This window comes from Rhipicephalus microplus, chromosome 4, assembly GCF_043290135.1.
Source record: "Rhipicephalus microplus isolate Deutch F79 chromosome 4, USDA_Rmic, whole genome shotgun sequence".
NCBI classification, from domain to species: domain Eukaryota; kingdom Metazoa; phylum Arthropoda; class Arachnida; order Ixodida; family Ixodidae; genus Rhipicephalus; species Rhipicephalus microplus.
The window spans coordinates 22,745,032-22,772,938 of record NC_134703.1 but is presented as its reverse complement, the minus strand read 5'-3'; the positions used below and the strand labels follow the sequence as shown (position 1 = coordinate 22,772,938).

The following is a 27,907-nucleotide window of genomic DNA, read 5'->3' as shown; positions in this document are numbered from 1 at the left end:
TTCAACCCAAGGAATTGGGGGTGTACCTGTGCCCAAATATTCTCACCGGCGTTTTAATTTCAAAGCCACCAGCTCAAAGGCACCGATGACGTCTCAGTATCACCGAATACCTTCGTTTCATTTTATCGAATCTACATTACGAGCGCTCGATAAAGCTGCGCTGAAGTGTACTGCAATATTCTAGTACCACGTGCTAGTCCACTCTTGGCTACGCCTCCCATCACCGTGTCATTCCCTACTTTGGTTGTAGTTCTGTAATCACGAGTCTGGTACGTATTATGCAATTATATAAGCTATTCGTGTCTTATGATATGTACCAAGATAGTGGGTTTTTACTCAAAGCGATGGATACTAGAGATGCAGCGGACGCTTGGTACTTTCTGTCCAGACATGATACAGGCACACTTCCAGTTTTTGATGGCGTATCCTCTTTTTGACGCATATCTCTCAGAATAGAGTCTGGCTGTTTTCTGCCTTTTGGGGGTCAAGCTCCTTAGGGTGTTGACTTGTCCGCCATTATCCCGTCTTAGCAACTCCTAGTAATCGGAGTGCTCACTTGATGGCGCTGTTGTGCACGCTCCCACCACCAGATCGTTCACGCGGCAGTACCTCGAGAGCATCAGGCGCCATTATTCTTTGCCATGGTTTGCCAGCTAGGCAAACCCCACGTGTTCCTTAGTTTCGTGCCGCGGAAGTACACAGAGACAGGCTCCTCGAAATTCTGGAATGGCTATGAGTGAAATTCGCGGGTAACCGATGTACCTCCAGAGCTTCGCCCACTCATCATCGTTCACTCCGTGGATATACTGTAATTTTTTAGAGGGAAGCGCTCATTCCTGCTTTCAGCAACTGTGCCAATCTGTCGGAGGCGTAACTGATAGATATGAAAAAAAATGACAGCATATCCACAGGATGAACCATGGAGAGTGGAGCGAGGCTGGGTCCGCACGCCGCAGCCGCGCCACTTCTGCCTCCCGTTCTCGTACGCCGGGATCTTGCCGGCGCCGCCGCGCAGCTTCATGCACGCTTCTCCATTGTGCGCTCGCACATCGGGCTTCCGTCTTCGAGCGCGAGCCGCCGCCGCTTTGCGCTCACTCCGCTCTGTCGCCTTGTTCATCCTCCGGCCTTCCGAACGCGCACGCGTGCCAAAATGGCTTTTATATTGCTACACCGCGCCCCCTAGCGGAGGGAGCCACCGACGAACACGCGATCGCCATTGTCTTCGTGTGACGTCATTCCTATTTTTTCGCGCTTTCACATTGGGGTTACAACTTCGTGCGTGTACCGCCACCACCTTGCACGTATCATACTTTTTATCGGCAAACCGTGAACCATCTGCTAACCGCGTCCGTCCGTCGTCTGTCTGTCCGTCTGTCTGTCTGTCTGTCTGTCTGTCTGTCTGTCTGTCTGTCTGTCAGACGGACGGACTCATGGACGAATGCAGGGATGGACTGTCTGTCTGTCTGTCTGTCTTCTGTCTGTCTGTCTGTCTGTCTGTCTGTCAGACGGACGGACTCATGGACGAATGCAGGGATGGACGCTCGGACGAATGAACGGACGGACTCATGGACGAATGCAGGGATGGACGCTCGGACAAATGAACGGACGGATGAATGGACGAAAGCACGGATAGATGGACGTATGCATGGACGAACGCGCGGATGGACGGACTCATGGACGAACGCTAGGATGAACACACGGACGGACGCATATAAGGGCGCATGGATGGACGTACGAGAAGACGGACGGATGCACAAATGGGCGGAAGCGCAGACGAACTGACGGACGCTTCGCCTCTATCATCATCATTCACTCAACGGATATGCTGCGATTTTTTATCGTTTATCATACTACAGGTAACGTCCTCTGGTATTACACCATTTGCATTTTTCAAAGTATATGCATTTCGTTATAGGTACAAGTACCGCCTTCTACGGCCGGTTCAAGAACTAACAAAAGGTGGCTACATACGATTACGACGGACGCTCTGTCCAAGCCTTAAGGAGCTTTGCTTCTAAAAAAATGAAATGAGAAAAGTATACCCCGAATACAATTGGACCTCAGCCCGGGCCCTTGGCGTGGCAGTGAAGTATTCTACAATAAAGCCACGTTCATGCTTTAGTCATTTGCAAAAAAAATTCCGCCATATCCACGAAGTGAATGATGATGAGTGGGCGAAGCTCCGGAGGTAAACCTGGTAAACCATGAATCCTCTGTACATTTTGCCCACTCGATTTTATTACATCGCTCCCCCTAGCGTACGTCGCCGCACTAAATCGAACGATTGCCTTCAACCAATGACACGCGCCATATGTGACATCATTCCTATTTTATAAGATCTCGCGTCTTTCATCAACTACAAGTACCGCTTTCTAGTTTTAACATCTTGCATCTTTTCATCATCAGCTACAAGTACCACCATCTAGTAAACACTACAAGAACTAAACGAGAGGTGGCTACATACAGGAGACGGTACCGCCATCTAGTGAACACTGCAAGAACTAAACTAGAGGTGGCTACATACAGGGGACGGTACCGCCATCTAGTGAACACTGCAAGAACTAAACTAGAGGTGGCTACATACAGCCTACAGGGGACGCACAGCCCACGCCCTAAGGAGCTTCGCCCCTAAAAGACCTTATCAAGGCGTGTAATGTAGGCCAAGGTATCACGTTAACCGAAGTAATAAAACATGGTAGAAGTGTACGCCATAACCAGGCATCACACAAAGCTAACTGCGTCGCTTTAGTGTGTGGTTTAATGCCACTCAGCCACCCGGCCATAATTCTTCGTCATTAAGCATATGGGGCGTTAACAAAGTGCGCACTATACCTTAAAGATATATAGCGGTTACCTCGCTTACTCACAGAAAGACAATTTTACGGCGTAGTGGTATATTTGTGATTTATGACATTTTCGATACATTGCGGAAAGCCATTACTTCAAACACGACTGGTCTTCCACCACTATAGCGTTTGTCAAGAATTCCCATTTTTTTCCTTCTTATATCTCTATTTCATAATGAAGACAATGCCACTGTGAGACTATAAATGCATTAAATAGATAGATAGATAGATAGATAGATAGATAGATAGATAGATAGATAGATAGATAGATAGATAGATAGATAGATAGATAGATAGATAGATAGATAGATAGATAGATAGATAGATAGATAGATAGATAGATAGATAGATAGATAGATAGATAGATAGATAGATAGATAGATAGATAGATAATTGGACGGACAGACGGGGTGAAGATTCACTGTTGAAAGAGGTCCTGCAACACTTTATGAGCGTTGTCAGAAAACGCTGTCGATTGGTAGTAGAAGCTCTGGAGAACACGCTAGCCAAATAATATAGCGCAGCACGTTGCCTGGAATTCACAATAAAATTATCAAAATTGGCAAAAAGTTGCTTTATCTTCTCTCGACAAATGGCGGAGGACGCTCAAAAATCACTCGTAGAAGGCCATCTATCAGCCATTGGCTGATTGGAACATGGCATGCTCAATCGTTACTTGGATCGCCGCGAAAGGCCGTGACTTGTCCACGCATGCACGTGCGATGACATTGAAAAGGCCGTGTGTTGGAGGAAAAAAGTTCTGGATGACACAAAGTGCGCGTGACGTATTTTCTTTGCCTAAGCCATTCCTACCTCCTTAGCTTCCAACGCTTTCGTCGGCACGAGAGAAGAGAAAATGCGATCGCAACGTGCGACAAATCTTCGTAACTTCACTCGTCTTGGACGGTTTCTTAAGTACCTTTTGGGGATGAGTTCATGAGGCAATTAGCTCTTTTAGTAAATCCCTTGCATGGTTACTTGAAAAAGTGTTTCAGGACACATTTAACAACCTATGGTCTGGATTTGAGCTGTTGTGTTTCATTAAAACGTTTAAAGAGACGGTAGCTTCGAAACCGACTATATGCTGGATGACTGGTTTCATATGCCCCAGTGGCTCTTCGCCGGGCGAGCAGCATGCCTGTGCTAACTATTCGCTCTAAGAAGAAAAAAGAAATAGTTTAGCAAAGGTTCTTCGAGCGTGCGAAATTTATGAGCATGGAAGCGCCCACGAAGTTAGACACTTGTATTTTTAGTACTCTTTAATCTCTCAGTATTTTAGGGATTTGAACAAGAGTGTAAATGCTCGAGCACCACTATTCTGAGCTCCTTAGTCATCGAGTTCCATGAGATATTTTCCCCCCCTTTTAAGAGAACACTAAACTTTGTCATAAAACATAATAAATCAACAGCTTTAAAGTACACGTTTGAGCCAACGCACGCTTTATTGGCTGTGTAGACTAGTTTTTAGAACTACGATAATACCTTCGCCCTTCGCGATATCGACCAACGCTGACAAAGCGCCGCTCAAGCCTATCTCCGCAAGCATGACTGCTTTAAGGTCCCTAATTAGCCAATTAATAGCTTAGCGAATAGTGTAGCTTTAGTAACGCATGAAAAAAAGAGGGATGACAATATATTAGGAATTTTTCGTAGCTCCGGAGCGAGTGTGTCATCGAAAGTTTCTAAAGATATGTTGGCATTTTGGGGGCTGTTTTTTTTTCACTAAGGTGACGCGAAAAAAAAAGAGAATAATAATGACATAAGTTGCCGCGTATGCACCTGGTTAGATACAGTTTGAGGCTTACACCACTACTTTAGTGCTGCGGTGTTTATTACTGCTCTTCCGGTGCTGTTCAGTCAGGCCAACAACAACAGCAACAACATCAACAATAACGTTGACATCATCAACAACAACGACAACAATTTTACACGCATAAGTCACATAATACCCACGCTTTCACTCGTATTAATACGGAAATACAAGTAGATATCGTTATTCCCGCACGTCAACCACCTGTGCGGACACGCTCGCTGGATTCTGTGTCGACGGGTTCTGCCCTTGCGTTCTCCGACGACAGTGCAGCTCTGGCCGATTGGATTAGCCCTACGCCATCTCCTGACTCCGACAAGAGCTCTCGTCGAGTGGTGCCCCGTCCTCGGACTCCTGCGACCGTCTCCATCTTTCATATATCTTCTCCTCACTTCCGTCGTTCGCTGTGCCTGCGCCTCGCTCTCTCCTTCCTCTCTCTCTCTCTCTCTCTATCTATTTACATTTTAATCATATCCTTTTAATCCCTTCTCTACCCCCCCCCCCTCGTGAGCTACTGTTGAGGTGCCTTCCCCCTGAGAGACAGTTACGGGGCTCACTTTTCTCTTCTTTTCACTTAAAACGCCTAACTAGAAAAGGGCATATTTCAGTGCCCATTTTTGTAGGACTATGAGGCGGTGAAAAGAAATCGGCCATGTGTCTCAAACGAGTAACAGTTGTTCGGCTTCAATTACTCTTTGAAATAACAATAACTATCTAATCGTTTATTGTTTGGTTGTTTGGGGCGCGGCGGTGTTACTTTATCTACTACAGAGAAATAATAGACAAAGATTTGGGGTGCTATCATGTTAAACTAATAATATATATAAGTGAATATTGTGATAGCAACACAATTATCGTCGTGTATTGCAGATGAGAAAACAGTTCAAGTTTTATAGTAAATTTGTTAGGAATTTTGTGTGTACTACATGGTCATTTTTTTTCTTTTCTGTTCCCGGCGTTTTACTTTTTCGCTACAAGATAAAAGTGAAGAGGGCAGCACCCTACTCCGTTCCCTCTCTCATTTAGTTAAATGCAACGCCAAGCTATTCATGACACGCATTTGACGTGTCGGTGTACTACGTTTCTGAACGCATCTAATTTCTCACTGAGCGCGAGTCGGAAGGCCACGACACTGCCTGGCGCACTTCATTTAGTTATCATATCACCGGTTCTAATCTTTAAATGAAAAAAATCTGCGCAGTGTCGTGGTGGCAGGCACTCGCAAACTCCGCAGAGCTTTCCATGGACTCGGCAACCTTTTTCGTCGAGTCTAAAGGCCCTTTCACATGACACAAAAAGTAGCGATTTTCAGGTCGCGAATTCGCTCGCAGCGAAAAAAAAAAGGGCAGTTCACTCCCGCCGCAGCGATCTGCGACGAGCTTCCAATATGTTGAAAATTTTCGCTCTGATCGCAGCGGCGGGAGCGATTTTTGGTCGGGACCCGTCGAAATAGGGCTGGTCCGGCCAAGCCGTCGAAATTGAGTCGACGTGTTTGTTTTGGTAATGGCCGATGATGTGCATTTTAAAATGAATTCAGACTGGAAAGTGTTCCTAAATGACGAAACAAGCGGGCCCTTCGTTACCGTTCAGGGTTACTTTATGATATCATAATGCACATATTATTACATTACACTCGTGTCTGTCACAATGAGCGGTGGCAAGAACTCGCCGCTCCAGTCGCAGAGCGAAAATCGCGGACCGTTCGCGGTCCATGTGAAACGAAACCACCATTTGCGACGGTTGCGAACAGAGCGATTCGAGCGAATGGAACGATTTCTTTCGCTGCAATCGTGGCATGTGAAACAGCCCTAAAGCGAAGTTCCTCTTTTCCTTACGCTGTGCAGGCGCTTTTCCTCCCATGCGCAGGGTAGAAAACCGGCTGTCAATAGGCTGGCTAACCTCCCTGCCATTCTTTTCCTCCGATTTTCCTTCCCTTATCCTTCCATAGCAAATGTACGCGAAGTAAAGAACGAGCGCAAAAGCGTTCTTTAATTAACGTCGTCGTGCCGACTGTGCGTGTTAGGCACCTATGCACGGTGTCTTAGTAATGCCTTTGGCCAGGGCGAGTCTACGTGAAAGAACGAGATTTTAATTCCACTCGTAGTTTGATGTTCTGACGTCGGATGACTTAAGACTTCTTAAGAATTTAATCAGGTTTTGTTCCGTTCAGTGCAACACCAGCAGCGTTTCGCAACGAAGCTTTCGATGATTAGGAGCCCCTGAGTGCGCAGAAACAATAACCGAGAAGGCATGCGCTACGTCCAAAGGTGTTCGTGCTTGCACAATTTCGGTACAGGTAAAAAAGGTATAGAAACGGAGAACAACTGAGGAAAACCGAAAAACGAACATACAGAAAAAATAGAGAGAAACCAAAGAAAGAGAGAAAGAGAAACACAGAGAAGTAGAAAGTAGCAGAAAAAGGAATAGACAGAGAAACATAGAAAAATAGTAAGGCTGGAAGACATCAGAAAGATATAGAAACAGAGCCCCGCCGCGGTGGTCTAGTGGCTAAGGTACTCGGCTGCTGACCCTCAGGGCGCGGGTTCAAATCCCGGCTGCGGCGGCTGCATTTCCGATGGAGGCGGAAATGTTGTAGGCCCGTGTGCTCAGATTTGGCTGCACGTTAAAGAACCCCAGGTGGTCGAAATTTCCGGAGCCCTCCACTACGGCGTCTCTCATAATCATAGAGTGGTTTTGGGACGTTAAACCCCACATATCAATCAATCTGATATAGAAACAGAGAAGAAGACGTTAAAGGGAAGAAACAGAGTAATATATACAAAAAAAAGGAAAAAGAGAAACAAGTTCAGAGAAGAACAGGAAGAAATTAAAAAAAAACAGACACAAGAAACAGTAAGACAAAGAGAAGAAAGAAAACAATCGCAGCATATCCACGGAGTGAATGATGATGAGTGGGGCGAAGCGTCCATACTGTCCAGCCTGCCATGGAGTCCACATGCAACGTGGCAGTTTCGCTGGAGCGATACTTAACAACACATATTTAGACCAGCACCAACAGTTTACAACAGGGCGACAAGTAATACAGCAGCTTAAGTATACTCGATGCGATAAAAGTAGGCTAAGAGCTTCACCGAAATTTTCTGCCTCGTAAACGAACTTAGATAGACTGTTCCTATCAGAAAATGTGCGTGGGGAGAAAATCTTCTAAATTCAGTTTGACGTTGCAATTATTAAAATTTAATGCCTGGGGTTTAACGAGCCGAAGCCACTCATGAGGCATGCCGTCGTGCAGAGCTCGGGATATGTTCACCATCTGGAGTTCTTTAACGAACCCTTACAATCATACGGTACACGGGCCTCTAGCATTACGCTTTCATCTAAATGTGATCACCGTGACCGAGATAGCACCAGCGACCTTAGGCTCAGCAGCCGTGACCACTACACCTGCGTGGCGGACAGCGGTGCATTTACCCAGAGAAGATCGTCTTTGAGTAGGAGCCAACCACCTGCCTCCCGTCATTTCTTTTCTTACGTCATTCAAGCACCCCCTGCTCGCTCTAACCTAACGCCCAAGCGGATCAAATGTCTGGATAACCTCAACTTCTTTCCTTCAACTTTTATGTCTCGTTCTTTTTATGAACGCTGTGTTTGCACCACAACTTCCCATCTTTGTGAAAGCTACACCGGAGCGGGCCAACCTAATTAGACGTTCCTGCCACGTCGTCGTAAATCCGAGTAAAGCAAGCACGTTCATGCTAACGTGAGTGTAAGACCTTTATTATTGGCACGCAGAGTTTAGATTATTTAAGTTATTTGTCGCTACGGTTCTCAGACAGGAGAAACTGCTGATTTCCATCGCCACCACAGAAAGACCGCCAGATGGAGTTAACTACAGAGTGGGTGTTGAGCCCAGAATGTCGCCTCGCTAGCGAGAAAACAGGCCCCGCTGTATAGTGGGCGAGCTGACTTGGCTAACCTCTATGGCAGCTGTTTTCGCTGTTCTGTACTCAACTTTTTGTTATTATTGTTTTTTTAATACGGCGACATCGTTGTGCTACGCCATTGAAATTGTTCCACCTGTTACATCTTCTTTCGTCTGTCGTGTTTCACTGAAGGTCACCTCGCAACCAGACAGTTGCCGTTTCCGTCTTAATTAAAGAAAGAAACCGCACAGGATGGTGCCCGTACTACGCACTGTATTTTGCTGCAGCCGAACACGGCACATTGATGTATGTCTTCGTGTGCTATCACATGGATTATTGAAATGAACGAATAGCTACTGTGAACTGCATTGTAACTGCAAACCACGTCCTTGACGTTTTTTTTTTTTACAGTAACGCGTTATCGCTTTACAAGTAACTATGCTCCCTTTATCTCTTTTACTATCTATAAAGCGGGGCTCTTGGTGCGGGCTGGAACACTGTTTTGCCGTGTACGCTTCATGAGGACGGTAATAGAATCACTGGGCGCGAGACGGCGCAACAGTGCACGTAGCTCGGTGCGGGACGATAGCTTTCGAAACGAGCCCCCGTTTGTATAGTCACGCGAAATGGCGGTATACGCTCGTTTGGCCTCGCTTGCCAAGCACTATTAGGCTGTTCACGCGAAAATGATGTCTCTGGCCATCGCGTGAGACCGAAAGCTGTGATTGCTTTTTTGCGTGCGCTGCTAGATCTCGGCTACGCGAAAAGAATGCCTGTACAATGTTTCTCCTTTTTTATCTCCAAGAATCATACTTGCTCGCTTGTAAGCTTGTGCCACTGCTGTGCACGAAGTCTCGATAGCTAAGAGACGATCATTCTCCATGACACGGTTTGTCATTATGGATGCCCTGGAGCGTATTGTTCCCGCATCGACTGCATGATCGGTGGTGAAATGACATTCGCATGATGCGCTTCCATGGTGTACGCTCCTTTACTTCCGTACACTTCGGTGCAGGATGTTCAGTTCAGCTACATGTTGCAGAATGGGACAGTTAAGACGATATAAAGCCTTGGTGCTCATCTGTTCCTTTATTCCTTTACAAGCATCGCAGTTTTAACAAAAAAACTTGATTATGCTAAGAGTGTAGCTTGTGAGTAGATAATCTGCTTGATAGAAATTGACTCAGCAGCAACTGAGCTCATACAATCAATTGAGCAGCAACTGCGAACTTTTGCAGAGGGGGGGGGGGCACATTCACGAATGCTGGCATGGGCGCTATCTAGACAGACATCAATAGCCGCATCGTACACTCTCGTACGTGCTGTGCTATAACAGCTTACATCGCTGTGAAATTACAGACGACACGAAAACTGTTTCGCTTCGTGGAGCAGCCGTATTTCCTTACACTAGCGTTAAGTCAAGTTTCAGTTAGCTGCCCGTCTTACTTATTGGCACAACAATTTGTTGCCATTTCGTTCATTGCTTCGTCACTTCAGTGGAGCTGTTTTTTATAATAGTTAGGTGAATGTAAAAGATTTTTCCCGACTAGCATTTGAATGATGATTGATTGATATGTGGGGTTTAACGTCCCAAAACCACCATATGGTTGTGAGAGACGCCGTAGTGGAGGGCTCCGGAAATTTTGAACACATGGGATTCTTTAACGTGCACCCAAATCTGAGCACACGGGCCTACAATCTTTCCGCCTTCATCGGAAATGCAGCCGCCGCAGCCGGGATTCAATCCCGCGACCCGCGGGTCAGCAGCCTTAGCCACTAGATCACCGCGGCGGGACCACTAGCATTTGCGGCCATTGAGTGGTACATTCATACAAACCCCATTTATAAGGTGAGGGCTCACCAAGCGGACCGTTAAATCTTAAAAAAAAACTATGGGGCTTTTTACGTTATTCGTGAAAACATTAGCAAAAGAAAAATTCGAGCACCCTTAAGCTTCGCCTTTAAGAGTTCAACTTGATAGCGAAATCCGGCTCATGTGTGCCCTTCAACCGCTAAGAGCATACTTATTAATATGTTTTGTTGCGCACACACACACACACGCACGCACGCACACACGCACACACGCACACACACGCACACACGCACACGCACACACACGCACACACGCACACGCACACACACGCACACACGCACACACACGCACACACGCACACAAGCGCGACGTATCTGGTAATGGTACAGGTTTTCGATCTATTTAACAGTACTTTTAAGCAACTTCATGAAAATATGTACAGTGATTTAGTCACATGGTATTATAAACTGCGCGTAGGCGTGACACTTGTATTCGTAAATGGTCACATTGTGTCGTCTCTCATGCGTTAGTTATCTCTCAATCGTTCGGCTTGTTCTTCAGGAGACCTCTTCCGGCCAACTGCAACAAGCATCACCTTATGGTCGGTGAAATGGCAACTGCAGTACTTCACTTCCTAATTGGTGTCGTGATAATGAAATGCTAAATCAATGCAAGTGTTGTGGTTTGTTGAAACATTTCCTTGAAAGGGCATAAAAGGTCTCACAATGCCAGGCGTGACATGTTTTCCGCTGAATGGACATAGTTGTCCATTTTTAGAACTGTGTGAAAATTCCTGTATGTTTTTAGCGGCGATGGCTGCACTATCCCGGCCTTTTTTGACGTAGTTTGATGGCCTCCCAAATGCGCCTACAAATCGCCGAATGGGCTCGTTTTTGTCACAACACCTGACGAACAAAAATGCGTTAAGGGGACTCCTTCCACTACATGGCATTTATGTGGTGTCTTTCACTGGAGCAGCTGCAAGTAACATCGTGGCTTCACTGCGCACTTGAGACTTTTGACCCCGTTCCGGAGTGGCTTCCCATTCTTGACGCTTGTGTGTGTTTGACTGACTTCTGATGAAGTATGTTGTGTGTACTTTACTTGTGATAATCTCATTCATTAAAGAAAAAAAGTAACATCGCGGCTTTGTGGTAGGAAACCTGCTTGTCACGCGGATGGCCCCGGTTCAATCCTCAATGGAACCGAAAATTTTCAGTCTTTATTTTATTTGCTTAGTTCTCAATTTTTCGCTCACGGGCGATGTTTCGGTCACTACCAACGGTGCCGACGCCGACAAAGGAATCTCGGCGACACGAGCTCTCTAACGATATCGCGTTAAAACGCGCTTCTGTGCATGAAAGATGTTTTTCTTCACGCCTAAAAAAAAGCGCCATCTTTTTCGGTGATTCAGGCAAGATGGTGTAACTATAGTAGCCTTTAAGGCACCGAGCTGGTCAGGTGACTTGACTTTGTTTCCCGTCCGTGCCGTGTTGTAGTGCTTACTGTGTTGGACTTCTGACTCGAAGGTCACGGGTTCGATTTCGACCGTCCGATGGAGGCAAAAGGAGGCTCATGTAGTGTGCGATGTCAGCAAGATGGGCCTTACCTGGGAGGCTAGAGTATTCAAGAAACAGCGAAATATCGGGTTTGAGCCTATAGACCCTTGATGACATCCGGTTTCATCCGCCGATGTGCTTTAATAGCATTAGTGGGCAAGAAGAACTTTAGAAAACAGCCCGCTAATTTTCTACACTTTCCTTCCCTTATTCGACGAAAATATATTTGAATAAACGTACTCTCGAGCTACATAAAAATGACAAAACATTTCTTTGAACTTTACGCACGTTCCTTTAATCTGAAAAAAACTAACGAGAAACTTTCTTTACCCTTGAAAAAAAAGTGAGAATGCGCTTTCAGTTTCAAAGGTAGGAGCTGGTAATTGAGGTGACCAGAAGTTTTCTTGGGTATAGAACGCTTGTGACTTTGAAACCGTCTATAGTGCCCTAAGCTCACCGGAATAATTGCAGACTTAGTTTAGTATTAGTGAGTTCCATTTAGACTACGCTGGCGTCGTGGACCTTCACTTTATCTAAGATGGGACACCTTTATAAACTTATAAACGGCCGCGGACTTCAGTCTCACGCGCTCAAAACTTGCCTTCACACGGCGCCTATACTACCCGTGACTTCAAGATCTGGGCAGCAGTATTATAATAGTAATATCTGGTGTTTCGCGACACAAAACGATAATAATCTTATGAGGCACACCGCAGTGTAGGACTCCGAAAAATGGGAGTAACTGACATTTTGTTTTTTAAACGAACACGCACAAAAATAACACAACCAGGCGAACACATTTTAAGTCGGAGGAAGTGTGTCCTCAAGAATCGCAAGATTATAGGGAGGTACAGCGGTGTGTAAATTTTTTTTTGTAAAAGATTCGCAGCAATGTTTCAATGTTCTAAAGACATTACTTCACGGTAGTTTTAAGTTCTGTTAATGAAAAAAACTGCTCTATAAAACATTGTTTTCTCCTATTGCTGTGGAGATTTGAATCGGGAGTGAAGTAAGAAGTCTCGGCGTGCTTAGCGGGCACGTACGCACTTAGCAGGGAATGCTCAATTTACATAAAGACGAAGTGAGTCCACAAATCTTCATCTTGTGCTCATCACATGCGCATGCATTGTGCTTCTTCGTCTGGCGATTAAAAAGTAAATGAGAGTAAACCATGCACTAAATGAAAGCTCTGGAACAAAAAAACAAACGTCTTCCAGGCATTAGAAAAAAAAAGGTTAAGCTTTATATGCAACATGCATTTCATACAACGTCACACTTTCTGCAACACCGGATTCTCTCTTTCTTTCTCTAGATTTATCTTTTCTCTCTCTGTCTCGCTTTGTATGGTGGAAGCCCTAGTTGTCCATGTTGGAGGTCCTTGGAGAGCAGGTATCCTTAACGCTAAACGCACTGGAACAAACAAAAAAACTGTGCATGCGGAAACAAGAACAAAACAAAAGCTTGTGTGATATGTGAAGCGTTATTTCCTAGCATCTGCTGGGGGATTGTTTCCCTGCTTTAATTTTCGCACTTATTTTTCTTTACTCTTCCTTCTAAAATGATGTCCTCATTGCCCAAAAGCGTTTCTGCCAGGTAGGAAAATAACGCGACTCTTGACCGAAATTTGTTGCACTAGAACGACATCATAAAAATCACAATAGTTGTATCAATGGCCTCTCTAAGTTATCCTTCTAAAATATAAGTTATCTTTCTAAAATAACACCTTTTTTAGACAAAGGCACAAATCGAAATCATTGCGCTGATGGGCCTTGGTCGCTTCTCGAAAAAACATTAAAAGAGGAGCGGATGGATAATAAGGTGGGAACGACTAACTCAACCTAAATCTTGGAAAACAGGAAACGTGTTGCATTAAATTGCGATGCAGATGGGCCCTTTCAATGGAAGTTGACATAGTTCGGGCCTGGCTATGGCGGTCTGTGCGCTAAAAGCACCAGCCACTTGGGCCTATGCTGCGCTTCTTTTCCTCCTTAAAGCGCGTGAATCTGTCATCAATCATGATAAACAGTGCCGGGCACGCTTCGAGGAACGGTCGAACGTGGTGTGAGGGGGAACTTGCGCTAAAGGCGCCGTCTTTTTGCGCTAAGCTGAAGAAGACTGCCGCTGGTTTCAATGCAGCTGGCCCGGCGGCAGGAACAGTGGCGGAGAAGAGGAAGACGCGCCTCTTTTTTTAATGAAGATGAAGCAGGTAAGAAGGTGAAAGATAGACAAAGAAAGAACGATGGAAAAAAAGAAAGAAAGAAAGAAAGAATGTTCTAAATAAATAAATAAATAAATAAATAAATAAAAAGATTAACCGTGCGTCACTGACACATACACACACACACGCACACACACACACAAAACAAGCACACACAAACATGTGAGAGCAGGATTGCTACTGGAAGGACTTGGTCTTGAAAGCCGAACGCGAATAATGCATACGGCCGTCTGGTAAATAATCAATGAGCCGCTGTCGCCTGCTTGCGAATGAGGGCGCCTCGTTCGGGGTTTTCACTTTCTGTTCTGAACTTGTACTTGATCGTGTAAATCTTTCATCTTTTTTTTCTTCCTCTTCCGGTTGTGGCCCACTCCACGAACACAAAAGGGGTAGAAATCAGTTTGAAATGCACATCTTGTTTTTTTTCTCGGCGCAGTGCTGATCTCGCACTCCACTCCATTTTAGAGTGCTTGAATGAGTGAGAACGTGGTCTACACACACACAAACACACGCACACGCACACGCACGCACGCACACGCACGCACACGCACGCACACGCACGCACACGCACGCACGCACACGCACACGCACACAAACACAAGCACACGCACACAAACACAAGCACACGCACACAAACACAAACACACAAACACAAGCACACGCACACAAGCACACGCACACAAACACAAACACACAAACACACGCACACGCACACAAACACAAACACACAAACACACGCACACGCACACAAACACAAACACACAAACACACGCACACACGCGTGCGCGCGCGGAAATGGATGACGTCATAAAATATGTGGAACCGCTTTTTTCTCTTTTGCCTGTATAGAAGTAAACACGAAGTTCTGTCGTAGTGTGAACGTCTCGACGCTAGATGAGGACGAATTCCAAACGCAAAAAATTTCGTTATGTTACAGAGTTCAAATTTAATGTTAGTGGCGAAATATTGTCATTAAGGTTACACACACCAGCGGTACAATGGCTGCTTACTCCATTCTCTTCTTTATTTTATTTGCCGTCGTTTTCTTGTGCACTGCACCTCAATGAAGGCGCGTGGTTATGTTTATGTTTCGACGCATTCACATATGCCGTTTGTCAGATCATGTCACTGTCAGACGAAACAGGCGCGTTCAGAAAGCATCTCTAGGTGACACGTGACGACCTTTGATGTCATTTTGAAGGTCATTCCCGCAATATTGGAACGGGAACAGCATACCATGCTATATATGAACTTCAGTGCCTTTTTCTTCTTTTTTAAATAACGATATTGCCGTCTGCTGTGCCGAGCATCATCTTAGGGAAGAAATCTCGTCTAAAATTGTAAAAGTACTTTCTGCCAAACTCATGTCAAAATAAACGCAATAATCGAATTACAAGACACTCTCTGTCAAAAACGCGTGTTGTCTTGGAAGTCGTGAGGAAGCGCCAAGAGTTGAAATCTTTTCAGCTATATTCAGCGACGCTGAAAACGTTTCCGTCGGGGCGATCTAAAGCAGCACGGAGGTGCAGCCTCTCGTTTGAGTGAGTCTGGTAGTAACACAAGACGTGCTCAACAGTTTCATCGACAGCACACTTGTAACACCCAGTGTTGTCGGCCATCTCAATCCTAAATGAGTAGGTGTTGATGAGTGCTACTTCCATACGCAGATGTTACAACACTGTATCTTTTTTTTTTCAGTGAAACGCAATGTATAAAATCCGCAAAGTATAATCAATGGCCTATGAATTGTAATATTACCACTCTTGCAATGTCATATTCCTTGCCAGCTTGCTTAAGCATCGAACTGCGTTAATTCTTTATGAAGGTACATAGAGACAAGGTTTATTTCTCCTTGTGCTTCTCTGCCAGATTCATCGGCGAAGTCATTGTCGGAGATACCGCAATGACTTGGTATCCACTGAAACACTAGATATTGGGACCATGGGATTGCTAAGCGCAGTTCCGAAAGGCAACGAAAATGCTTTTGCATTTCTTTTTCGAGGATACCAGACTGATTTGCCACTTGTTACATACAACGTGGTATTGTCACGACGGATGACACAGCGACTTTTCTCTCCTCCTCTAACTTTCTCCTCCCCTCCCCCCACGGCCCGGCTCAGCCCAGGTTACCTTTCTCTTATTCTTATTCTCTTTCTTCTTGCTACAATCAAAAGTACTCTTCAGCGGTACCGAAACAAGACGAACTCTTGGAGCTTAGATGACACACGCTCAGAGAGAAGAGAGAGGTGGAGATACATACAGGTGTAATAAAATAAGAGAAAGGCAGGGAGGTCAATCAGAGTTCTGAATTTGCACTAAAGGCAAGGGTGAGATATATGGAAAGAAAAGCGGCTAAATATTCAGGCGTGCGAAAGAACAAACAAACAAAAGGATGGTGCAGATCGGGAGTATTATTGCTCATTCAAAAGGCCGTGCCAAGAGCAATTGTCGATGGAAATATACGTAACAATGCATCTCTACATAGAAGCATGGTTCCCGCTGGGCTTCGGAATGCATGACAATGATATCTTGGTTTCTTTTTCTTATTTGTAACTCCTTTCACGCAATAGAAGTCAACTGCACCTTGGTGAATTGCTATAGCATCGCAAAGACTGTCACCTCCCATAGTTCTTTCGATTATTACATGTAGCGCTAAAATCCGATGGAGGCGGAAATGTTGTAGGCCCGTGTGCTCAGATTTGGGTACACGTTAAAGAACCCCAAGTGGTCTAAATTTCCGGAGCCCTCCACTACGGCGTCTCTCATAATCATATAGTGGTTTTGGGACGTTAAACCCCACATATCAATCAATCATGTAGCGCTCAAACTAAGCGTTGAAATTTACCATCCCTAAAAAATCTTGTGTGCTGTGAAGGAAGTCACCATGAAAGCCTCCTAATTAGCTTCTACAATTTATGTTTCATTAACATGAACACCCACAGCTTGATAAGTTAGCGGTATTGCACTCCTCATCAATCGGAATGCAACCACCGTGACTATACGATCTCGTGTTCAGCAGTGCAGTGTAGGGGCGTATCTAGGGAATGGCACACCGGGCACGCCCCCCCCCCCCCCTATAAATGTTTTTTGCCATGACATAGAGTGTGGAAAATGACCACTTCATGGGTGTGCCCCTCCCGAAATCAATAAGCACACCCCTCCGTCCCCCCAACAAATATTTCTGGTTATGTGCCCGGCGCACTTTTAGCCAATTAAACCTACAGCAGCCAGTATATCGGTCAGGTGCCGTCTTTTTCGCGACACGCGCGATTAATAATCGCAAGTAAAATCTTCCGACAGCATCCTCCGCGAAGGGGAACACACCGGCTCGCTGCTTCCGAAAAGATGAAAGCGCGATCGATAAGTGGCGTTATTGCCGAGAAAAATAAAAAACTTAAAGATGAACATTACACGTAACAGTGAGCTCTGATTACGACAGCGTGTCCGTACAAGGCGGCACATCCTCCAATGTGGCGCACACTAGAGTCCTCTCCAAAGTGATTGGCTCCGTCTGTCTGCGCTCACATCGTTAGTGCCCCATATTCACTACCCTCTCCCTCCCGCCACCTTTTCCTTCAGCTCCGTCTCATTCCGGGTTCTCCTCTGACATGGTAAAAGTTTCGCGCCGGGCCTGTCCTCATTTTCGCGCGCCCCGAGAGTTCTTTTGTGCCGTGGCTGAACAGCGCGCTTTGTGCCCTGCAGGTGGAACATTCAGTCGGCCGCATCATGCCGGAAGGCTGGACGCATGCTTTCTGCAGTGGTTACTGACTGCACTGATTTTGTTTATCAGCTGCACCGGACACGTAATGGGAAACGAAGTTGTGGTACGGCGTATAGACCGTTTTCACGGGGCAAGTGGTAGTGGACTGGCAGATAACGTTTTGCTTCTTTCTGGCTTGTGTAAATGGCTAGGAGTGTGTGCGGACATGCAGAGTTTTTCTGCACTTGTACAAGCCAGCAGGTTGCCAAATCACGCAACTACAGCTAAGTGCCATAAAGACACCTATGAAAGGTTTGTCTATATTTAAGACCCCTCTCACGTGGCATAGACCTGGCACTCCTTGCTGCATCGCCAAGCACGCAGTTACTAGTAGTAATAGTTTAAATTTGAAGCCGTAAGCTTAGGTTGGACCTCAAAAAACACCACCTTGTTAGTCTTTTGATCCGTACTGTGCAAAACACGGACAGCACAGTAAGATAATCCGCTTGCCCAAGCGTGGATGTGTACACAAGACGGGAATACACACTCGTGCCGTATCGAGTTATCGATGACTCCAGCGACGTTGATTTCTTATACCACTATATTCGTGGCGTATTTGCGCCTTCTCCTGCCGAAGCGCCTGTTCTCCCTACAAAGATGGCTGCCGAAGAGCGCAATGCTGCGCAAGTTGGTGTTTGCTAACTGACGTATACAGTATCGCTTAAAATCTCATTCACGAAAGAATACGGTACAGGAGCTGTCCCGTCAACGCCTGTCCCCTGTTCTGTGTGTCGTCTTTACTTAGAGTGCCTCGGCGTTAACCGTCGGTTGGACGTTTGACGAAGTTACGCCAAGAAGCCCACACTCTAATTCTAGTCGGCTGGCAAAAACCACGATGGGGGCATCTACTGGAACGACAGCTGCTGGTTCTGTGAGTATGGTTGTAGTTCGTGCTTGCGTAAGCATCGGTCGCACTCGGTGCTGCATATCATAAGCGACCAGTCGTTTGGCAAGATGTCGCAAAATGAGACACCCGACAAAATACAACAACAACAACAACAACAACAACAGCAGCAGCAGCAGCAGCAGCAGCAGCAGCAGCAGCAGCAGCAGCAGCAGCAGCAGCAGCAGCAGCAGCAGCAGCAGCAGCAGCAGCAGCAGCAGCAGCAGCAGCAGCAGCAGCAGCAGCAGCAGCAGCAACAGCAACAGCAACAGCAACAGCAACAGCAACAGCAGCAGCAACAGCAACAGCAACAGCAACAGCAGCAGCAACAGCAACAACAACCCAGTCAACTAGACTCATTCATATGCGTCATGTCTGAGATGATCGTTCAAGCAAGAAGTCTCACTCTTGCTTGGTTTGCAATTTCGGGCATGCATGCTTCACTTCGAACACCTCGGCATTAGGGGCATTTTAATGCCTCCACTGTTTTTGTTTTGTTTTTCGAATGCAACTAAGTATAGTTTTCTCTACGGTTGCATGAGAACGTAGATCCGGTGTTTGTTCGGCCTCCCCACATTTCAGCGAGACCGCTTGCCAATTTTTCTTGGTACACCCACACAAGTTGAGGGGCATTCCTTTCCACCTATCTTTCTTAGTTACCACGATGGGCTCCTCAGGAGGCATCACATGGTGCTTCCCCGACGGGGATGTACGCGTTGAATCGATATAGCTGCGCTTTTAGCGGAACAGCCGGTGTGTGATAAGCAATGCAAGTAATTGGGAAGCCCGACGGGCTCTCCCGAGGAGAAACGAGTTTTGACAGTTCGTGTCACATTTTCTTCCTCTTCTTTTTCTATTCGCGGTTTTGTGAAGGAGCAACATGTCCCGAAGTGACACGCTGTTTATAAAATATGCCCCGTTGTCCCAGTGATGTCTCGAAACTCTAGAAAGATCCTGATGGGATTTTTTCTTTCTCATATTTCTGTGTGCGCATCGATGCATAAAAATAAAAAAAAAGTTTTAATCCGTATCTACGAGTTTTGAAGGTTTTACGGTTTATAGTCAAGTCATCTCACACACGCTGTGTAAACAGTGAGGTGATGTGTGACATCATATCACTGATAAGCTGCATGTACATTTATGAGTTCTCAACACTATCATGCGTGCCATTCGCTCAAGTAGGTTCTTACTGTCGTTGTAGACAATAAAAGCCTACTAAGTAAAGTTCTACATCACAGCAATTTGACATTGAACTTGCTAAGGAGCTCCGGCGCGCTCTGTGGCCGGTGGAGTGTGCTCTCGTAAACTTAACGATTGAAAAGCGACTTCCTGTGCGTGTTTTCGGAGCGCGTACCCTGAGATGGTGCTCGAGATCCTGCACGAGAACTCGCACCAGCTACGACTTCCGGAATAATGACATGCTTCCGGCTCTCTTCCGTTGAAGTACGTTCTCGATCCCCGCTCGTTTTTACCTAATGTAGTTCACTGTACTGCCTATAGCAAGCAACATGGCAATCGCCATGTATACCGTTCGTTCCAGCGAGAGCAGTCAGCGTAAATCACTGTTAAACTAAGCTCCGAAAGTGTCGCACTCGAGAACATTCAAGCGTGGTCTTTTTTGTGGCGTCGAGCGTACTAGCATAACAAACTCATTGATGACTTTTATACAAGAGAAATGTCTCACGAACTTCCCGGGCGATATTGAAAAATTCACGAACCATTCGAGATGCCAAAGGTCTGCCGTAAAAAGGTACCGCTTGCAATCCTGTACGGGCAAAAGAAAAAGAATTTTTACCTGTCGCACTTTCAGGAATAATTGTAAGTCTGAAACAAACGACTATTTTTGGTAAAATTGACCAATAATGCATCGCACAGCAGCAACCGAAATTTACGTGTATTTATTTTTTTATAATTAAATGGCATACGCAGTGGAGAGGACGATAGCCCCGCCGCGGTGGTCTAGTGGATAAAGTACTCGGCTTCTAACCTGCACGTCGCCGGATTGAATCCCGACTACGGTGGCTGCATTTTCGGTGGAAGCGAAAATGCCGTAGGCCTGTGTGCTCAGATTTGGGTGCACGTTAAAGAAACCCAAGTGCTCAAAATTCCCGAAGCCCTTCACGACGGCATCTCTTATCATCATATGATGGTTTTGGGATGTCAAAACTCACATATCAATAATTCAATCAATCAATCAATCAATCAGGGCAACAATACGAAATCAATGTGGTTCTAGTTCCCATTATCTGCTCGCTTACTATCGAGCTTGTTGGGAAGCATTTGATACAGTAGGAGTGGCCGCTAAGGTTCGAACTTAATGGCCTAATGAAACCTTGAATTTCTTTTATAACACTGCTCAAATGATGGCCTCTTCTTTGGGCCTCAAAAGCTATGTACTACAATGAACGCCATAGTATAGGGCGAGAGGCTGATATTCATCATTCATGGCACGGTGAAGTGCTCCTAGACGAATGTGTTCGGTAATTAGCTCTGTTCTGCCTTCAACAAGTCCTGGCGCTTCTGATCGAATCTTTGTTTTCGTAGAAAGAAGCAAAATTTCTTTCGTCGCTACAAATACCACTTCTAGCCTGATAATTTGTTCTGAGAAAAATGGAAGATGCGAAGCCATAACTCAGTTGAATTAAAAACTGGATCTTGTCAGTTGTTCTTTCATCCGGCACTGCTGAGCGGCTGTAGTTAGCCTTGAAAAAAAAATTACGTTCCTTAACGCGAAAATACGTTCCCAAATTATTCTCAGACTCCAAACTGCCGCATACGGTGCATCATTCATCACGACGACATTTTGATACACCGATAGGCCCATTACTATCATTTCGTGCACTCCAAGGTCGACGTGGCCCTTCCATTTATTACGTTGTGAAAGCTCCTATGGGACCAGCGCTTGGGAAGCGTCGCGCTTGCCGAGTGGAACTCGAAAATTCTGAACCATCAGCACCGTCGCTGCACTTTGTGTTTTAGGAATATGACGAGGCTCGGTGAAATGAATACCTACACAGGCCACCGCAGTGGCCCAGCGGCTGTGGTGCAGGTTAGAAAGACTGTAGGCTTTCATCCGGCAATGGTGGTCATATGGAGGTGAAGTGTTGGATACTCATACTGTGCGATTTCGGAGCTCGTTAGGAATCTCGGGAGAATAAAATCACCCGCAGCCCTCCGTGGTGCCTCTCTTAGCTTGCGTCACTTTGAGTCGTTAAACTACCCAAACCGACCGACCATGGCAGCTAACCAACACAATATATACATTGCTGCAATGGCACAAAAAAGTGAAAAAAAAGAAACACACATAGACACAAACACACACACGCATGTGCGTACCCAGTTTCTTATTATAATTACTATAAAACGTTATAGTTGTGTATTTAAGTCAGGTTTTGAAATCTTATCTCAGTCTCGCTTCTTTACCCCATTATCCTTATGACCCACGATATGGCGACTGAGCCTTCCCCTCTCTCGCACGCCCACCTCGTTTTCAACTCTTGGCGCAGCTGATTGCGCAACCCTTTGCCGCCGCAGGCTGAGCACCTCGCGCTGGACGTTATCGTCGACGTTAACGGCACCGCGCCAGGCTCTGGTCAGAAACCATTAGGGAAGAAGCGAGCGGCGAGGAACTCCCTTCGATTGTCCGCCGATGGATTCTCCGGCAGGGCCGTATCACCGTTCGGCCGACGGCGATGGAGGGAGGGGGGGCTGCAGTAAAAAAGGCTGTGTGTGCTCCTCTAGCGCCCTGCGCTGTCTCGTTCGAACGAAGAGGATGTGATACGGATGACCGTCGACATTCCGCACCCTATGGATTCCCTATTCCTCGAAGAGAAATTGGGGAGCCCAGTGTTCCACGTGTTTGTCTGAACGATTGATGCGGCATTGGAAATTTCGACGCATGCGTGCTAGTGCACCGCTGCTATCTTCCTGTACGCACAGACATAAGCGTGAGCAGGAAGGGAAAGGGTGGTAGGGTGAGAGAGAGTGCAAAGCCAGCCCCGTACAATGACATGATAGGGAGGGAGGCGCTGTGATGACCCCCTCCCCCCTGAAGAAGTACCCTGCGCACAGAGAAGCATTCAGCGCTCGAATATGCATTGCTCGATCATGTTCGTTATTCACTGCATTTTGCAGTGAATACGTGCATGTGCCGGTGGCAACAAAATACGTGTGCTGGTGGCAACAAAGAAAAAGAAAACAACGACTAGTTGTTCTGAATTCGTATTATGACTGTGTTACGCCTTCGTTATACGTACAGAAAACCTGGGTGATACGAATCTCGTGGGATAAGAAAAAATATTCGTATTATCCGAAATTCGCATCACCAGTAAGACGTGAAAAATCAGTATATAACAAAATAAAGCTGGTGCAAATTTTCAAGTTTTCTTCTCAGGGTCGCAGTAACATCATGAACCGCTCTGAATGATCACCAGTCAAGTACCTAGACCGCAATGGAGACTGTTAAAGCCTCTTACTTAACTTTGTGCGCTTTTTCCACCACTTTTCGCAGAAATCAAGTTATCGTTTTAACGCCGTAGAGTTAAACAGCTCGTATCGTAGTAATTCCGGCATTGGCGTCGTTGGTTGTGGGCGAAAAATTACCGAAAGCGTGACCGAAAGATTGACAACGATACAAAAAAATGAACAATCCTGGCTCACAGTGGAGGGTACCACACCACCAGGCATCTGCTTGTGAATACAGTGTAAATATATTCCTCTGCTTGGAGATGCAGTGAAAGTACCTTTTATGCTTTGCAAACACACACGTCTTGTATACATGCTTCACAATACAACATGAAATGTTGCAGTAACAATGCGTGGTACAAGCGCACATTGCCATTGGGCGTCAAAACATGTAATTGCCCTAATGACTTCGTGGTTTAAAACCAGTCACCCACTACAAAAAACACGCTCTATACTGCACCCATTTCCTTAAGGCCATGTAGTGGGTGCGTAGCAAGTTCGAAAAAGCTTCATTTACAAAATGTTTGAAGGACGTACTAGGGACAGAATATTGCTATCACGTTCAGCTCTTAGGGTCGTTCCACGCACTTGCCGCACAGCCGCAACGCACGTGCTGGGGCCCCCTACCACGCGCAAGCGGGTGACAAATAAGCCAATTGGCGACGCTGCGGATGGTGAAAGAGCGATGCCAATTGGCTTATTTGTCTCTCGCTTGCGTGGGGTAGGGGGTCTCGGAACGTGCGTTGCGGCTGTGCGGGAAGCGCATGGAACGGCCCTTAACAACGAAGCTTTACCCCCGTATTCACAAATGCTCCTTCACTGAAGCGCTCTCCTCGACTCGAAAAAGTCGATGGGAGCGCCGTCTCTTGGGCGGCCATGTCACTGCATATCGGCAATATTCTGCAGTGTTTCTTGAGAAGCGCAGAGTCAATTTCAGTCAAGCAGCGACACAGTGCTCAACTCAATCGAGCGAAGGATGGAATTTGAGTAGAGGAGCGTTTCTGAATACGGGGGGGTTAGGTACCCCTAATTTTAGTTTTAGTCCTGTCTGCAGTCTGATTTCGGCATCAGCGAAGACATGGTGAAAGTGTCGGTCTTAGAAGATTTATTTCATAACGCCTAATGAGACTATTCTGTTATTTAGTTTTGAGTAATTTTGTGTCTAACAAAAAAACGAGCCCTTAAAATATTTATTTTCTTGTGTGTTGCGTTTTTTTTTTCTTGCGCTAAGTAATCCTCATCAGTTGTTTCATAATATTAGCGCATGAAAAATAAATCGCAATCTTTGCCATAAGCAAAGGACAGGTGCCCGTCGAGGCTTCGTCACTGCAGCACTCTGCATTAGCGCAGGATGTGGAAAATTGTTTGTTTCATCCTCCTTGCACTCTCCGCAGCACGTGCGGTATACGTGCGTTACTTTTCTTTTTCTCCATTGCGAATCCCAGATGCAAAGGGAGTACTGATGTAGTGCTTAAAACAGATTGAATGGTGGACTAAATAAATAGCAACGTTTGCTAGCCTTCGGTACAAGGAAGTTGGTCAAAGGGCACTTGGGCAGTCGCAAGAATTTCGCTGATTTACTTTGGTTTATTTTTTGTTACATGATTTCTGAGTTACGTTTTGTTGCACTCCTGTGCCAATTACTTGTCTGTTCGGGCTCTTCTTCACGTTTTTTTTTTCTTTTTAACCATTATTTTTGTCATTCAAAAACGAAAAGCTTAATAAAAAAATTGCAGGATATCCACGGAGTGAATGATGAGTGGGGCGAAGCTTCGTAGGGTTTTATCGGTAAACCGTGAATCATTCATCTGTCTGTCTGTCTGTCTTTCTCTATGTATGTATGTATGTATGTATGTATGTATGTATGTATGTATGTATGTATGTATGTATGTATGTATGTATGTATGTATGTATGTATGTATGTATGTATGTATGTATGTATGTATGTATGTATGTATGTATGTATGCATGTATGTATGTATGTATGTATGTATGTATGTATGTATGTATGTGCGTATGTATGTATGTATGTGCGTATGTATGTATGTATGTGCGTATGTATGTATGTATGTATGTATGTATGTATGTATGTATGTATGTATGTATGTATGTATGTATGTATGTATGTATGTATGTATGTATGTATGTATGTATGTATGCAATTTCCGTTCAATTCGTTTTGCTACTCTTTCTTCTTCCTTTTGAAAGAATTTTCTTTACTCTCCCGTTTTTCTTTTTTCATATAACACGATGGACATAGAGCAATTATTCCGCACCGACTGCTTCTCGCCTCATCCTAACAACCATCATTACAACCATGAATGTTCTACATATTCTCACATTGTATTACGCAGGTAGCTTTCGTAAGAATGCGCCCGCATTAATTGTGCATGCGGTTGACGTTAAGACAATGAAATTCCAGCTCCTCAGGCACTCACCGTATCTCTAAAAATAAAAGGACGTGAAAATACAGAAAAAACGTGTCTATGAAAACTGTTGTACATTTAACAGTGCCCCGCCGCGGTGGTCTAGTGGCTAAGGTACTCGGCTGCTAACCCGCAGGTCGCGGGTTCGAATCCCGGCTGCGGCGGCTGCGTTTCCGATTTAGGCGGAAATGTTGTAGGCCCGTGTGCTCAGATTTGGGTGCACGTTAAAGGAACCCCAGGTGGTCGAAATTTCCGGAGCCCTCCACTACGGCGTCTCTCATAATCATATGATTGTTTTGGGACGGTAAACCCCACATATAAATCAACAGTTAACAGTGAAGTTGTTTTTTATTAGTATGATTTTGCAGTAGACACTGTCATATGCCCGCCAAGCAGTGAAAATACAAACGTTTTATCGCGAAAAAACAGAATAGGCAAAGTGGCTGTTGAACAGCATTTGCATTGAATTATAGCTTCCCTCTCGTATTCTTCGTCACCGTCGCCCGTTTCTCTATTCGTTACTTCTGGTTGTTGACTTTGTTTTCCTACCCACAATTTTTCTTTCTTTTCCCTAGAGATCATTTTATTATCCCCATTCCTCTCCCTCTTTTTCACTTTAGCGGCCACTGATGTTACCGATTCGTGGGGCAACGTTTTACGACACCTATATACACGAGTGCTATGAACGAAGGAAGAAAAGAGAAAACAAGGTTGTGTGCGCACACTCGCGTAAAGAAAAAACAAGAAGCACCTCGCCATTTTGCCTAAAGAACAGGGGACGCCGGTCGTCATGGTCCGACGGCGTATACGTAATACGCGGTGCTGCCGTCGTTTTTTTACGACTGGCACGTGAGTGGCCCATTCCGGCGTGCGTGTGCATTAAATTGCGTGAGCAAACAGCTTCGACGCCACCGTGGGATCTCTTTCGACGGACCGTTTACAGCCGCTGCGGCTTCGACACCAACCCCCGCGAAGCTACTGTTTTCACACATACCACACGTCTCTCGGTTCTTTTGTTTCGTTTTTCGGATTTCCTCTGCGCGCCCTTATGCAGGCAGAGTGCTGGCAACTTAGACACGCGTGAATTGAAATGTAAATTGACCTTTACTCGAGCGCTGTAAGGCATCCGTCCGCGTCCTTTAGTATGTCGCTCGTGTGTAAAACGTGCTATAGTGTGTGCATGAGGCAACGACGGAAGCCGGCCTCAGCTTCCGAACAGGACGCCTTGTGTTTGCTTCTCTGCGCTTTTTGTGTGATACACTAAAGCGATAGCCTTAGTGTAGCAACGGGCTTCTGTATACAAAATGCCGCACGGCTGCGTCTGTGTAGGCAGCGAGCTTGTGTGCTTGGCGCAAGCCCGCAATATTGGGAGTGTAAAGAGTTCACCGCCGTGGTGAACTCTTTACACTCCCAATATATATATATATATATATATGTATATATATATATATATATATATATATATATATATATATATATATATATATATATATATATATAATGTGTGTGTGTGTGTGTGTCACGGTTTGGCGGGGAAAGCGTCGAAGTGTAAAAGTACGTATGTAGCTGTAATTGCTTGTGAGCTGGTTCGTCGATATACGGTATCTGTGAAGACTCCATTGCGCAAACGAAAGAAAAAAAAAAGAGAAGGAGCAGACTGGGGTGTTTCGTAAATCGTTGAACGCACGGGAAAACAAAGTCCTAAGTAACTTGCCTCTGAAAAGGTTGGCTGATACCTGGTTTAGCCTTCACTTTTGCGAATGAAAAAAAAACAAAAACAAAGAAACAAGACAGGACACTACATAGAGCAATCGATGCTCAGAATTATGTTCCTTGTCTTATTATTTGCGCTTCAATGGGATTTCTATAAAAAAATTTATAATTTATTGTGTCCTCATCAACCTTTTGAAGAAAAGTGCAAGTGGAAAGAGGTGTCGGTGAAAAAGTTTTATACTTATAATATTTATGCGCCTGATAAAAATTTTATAGTTATGAGTATTCATATAAAATATTGTTATGAGCTCACTAGTTTGCTAATTTTCAGTATTTATCAATATTCAATCGTTTCTTTCCTCCGCACTTCCCCTCTTCCTATATATATATATATATATATATATATATATATATATATATATATATATATATATATATATATATATATATATATATATATATATATATATATATATATATATATATATATATATATATATATATATATAATAAATCAACTTAATAAACCGG

At 45.1% G+C, this 27,907-nt stretch overlaps 1 protein-coding gene across 4 annotated transcripts in view; it reads left to right on the top strand.

Moving 5' to 3' along the window:
* Window positions 1-27,907, top strand: part of LOC119171724 (synaptic vesicle glycoprotein 2C-like) — a 224,214-nt gene that overhangs the window by 172,426 nt on the left and 23,881 nt on the right. The gene's annotated exons all lie outside the window — the stretch shown is intronic.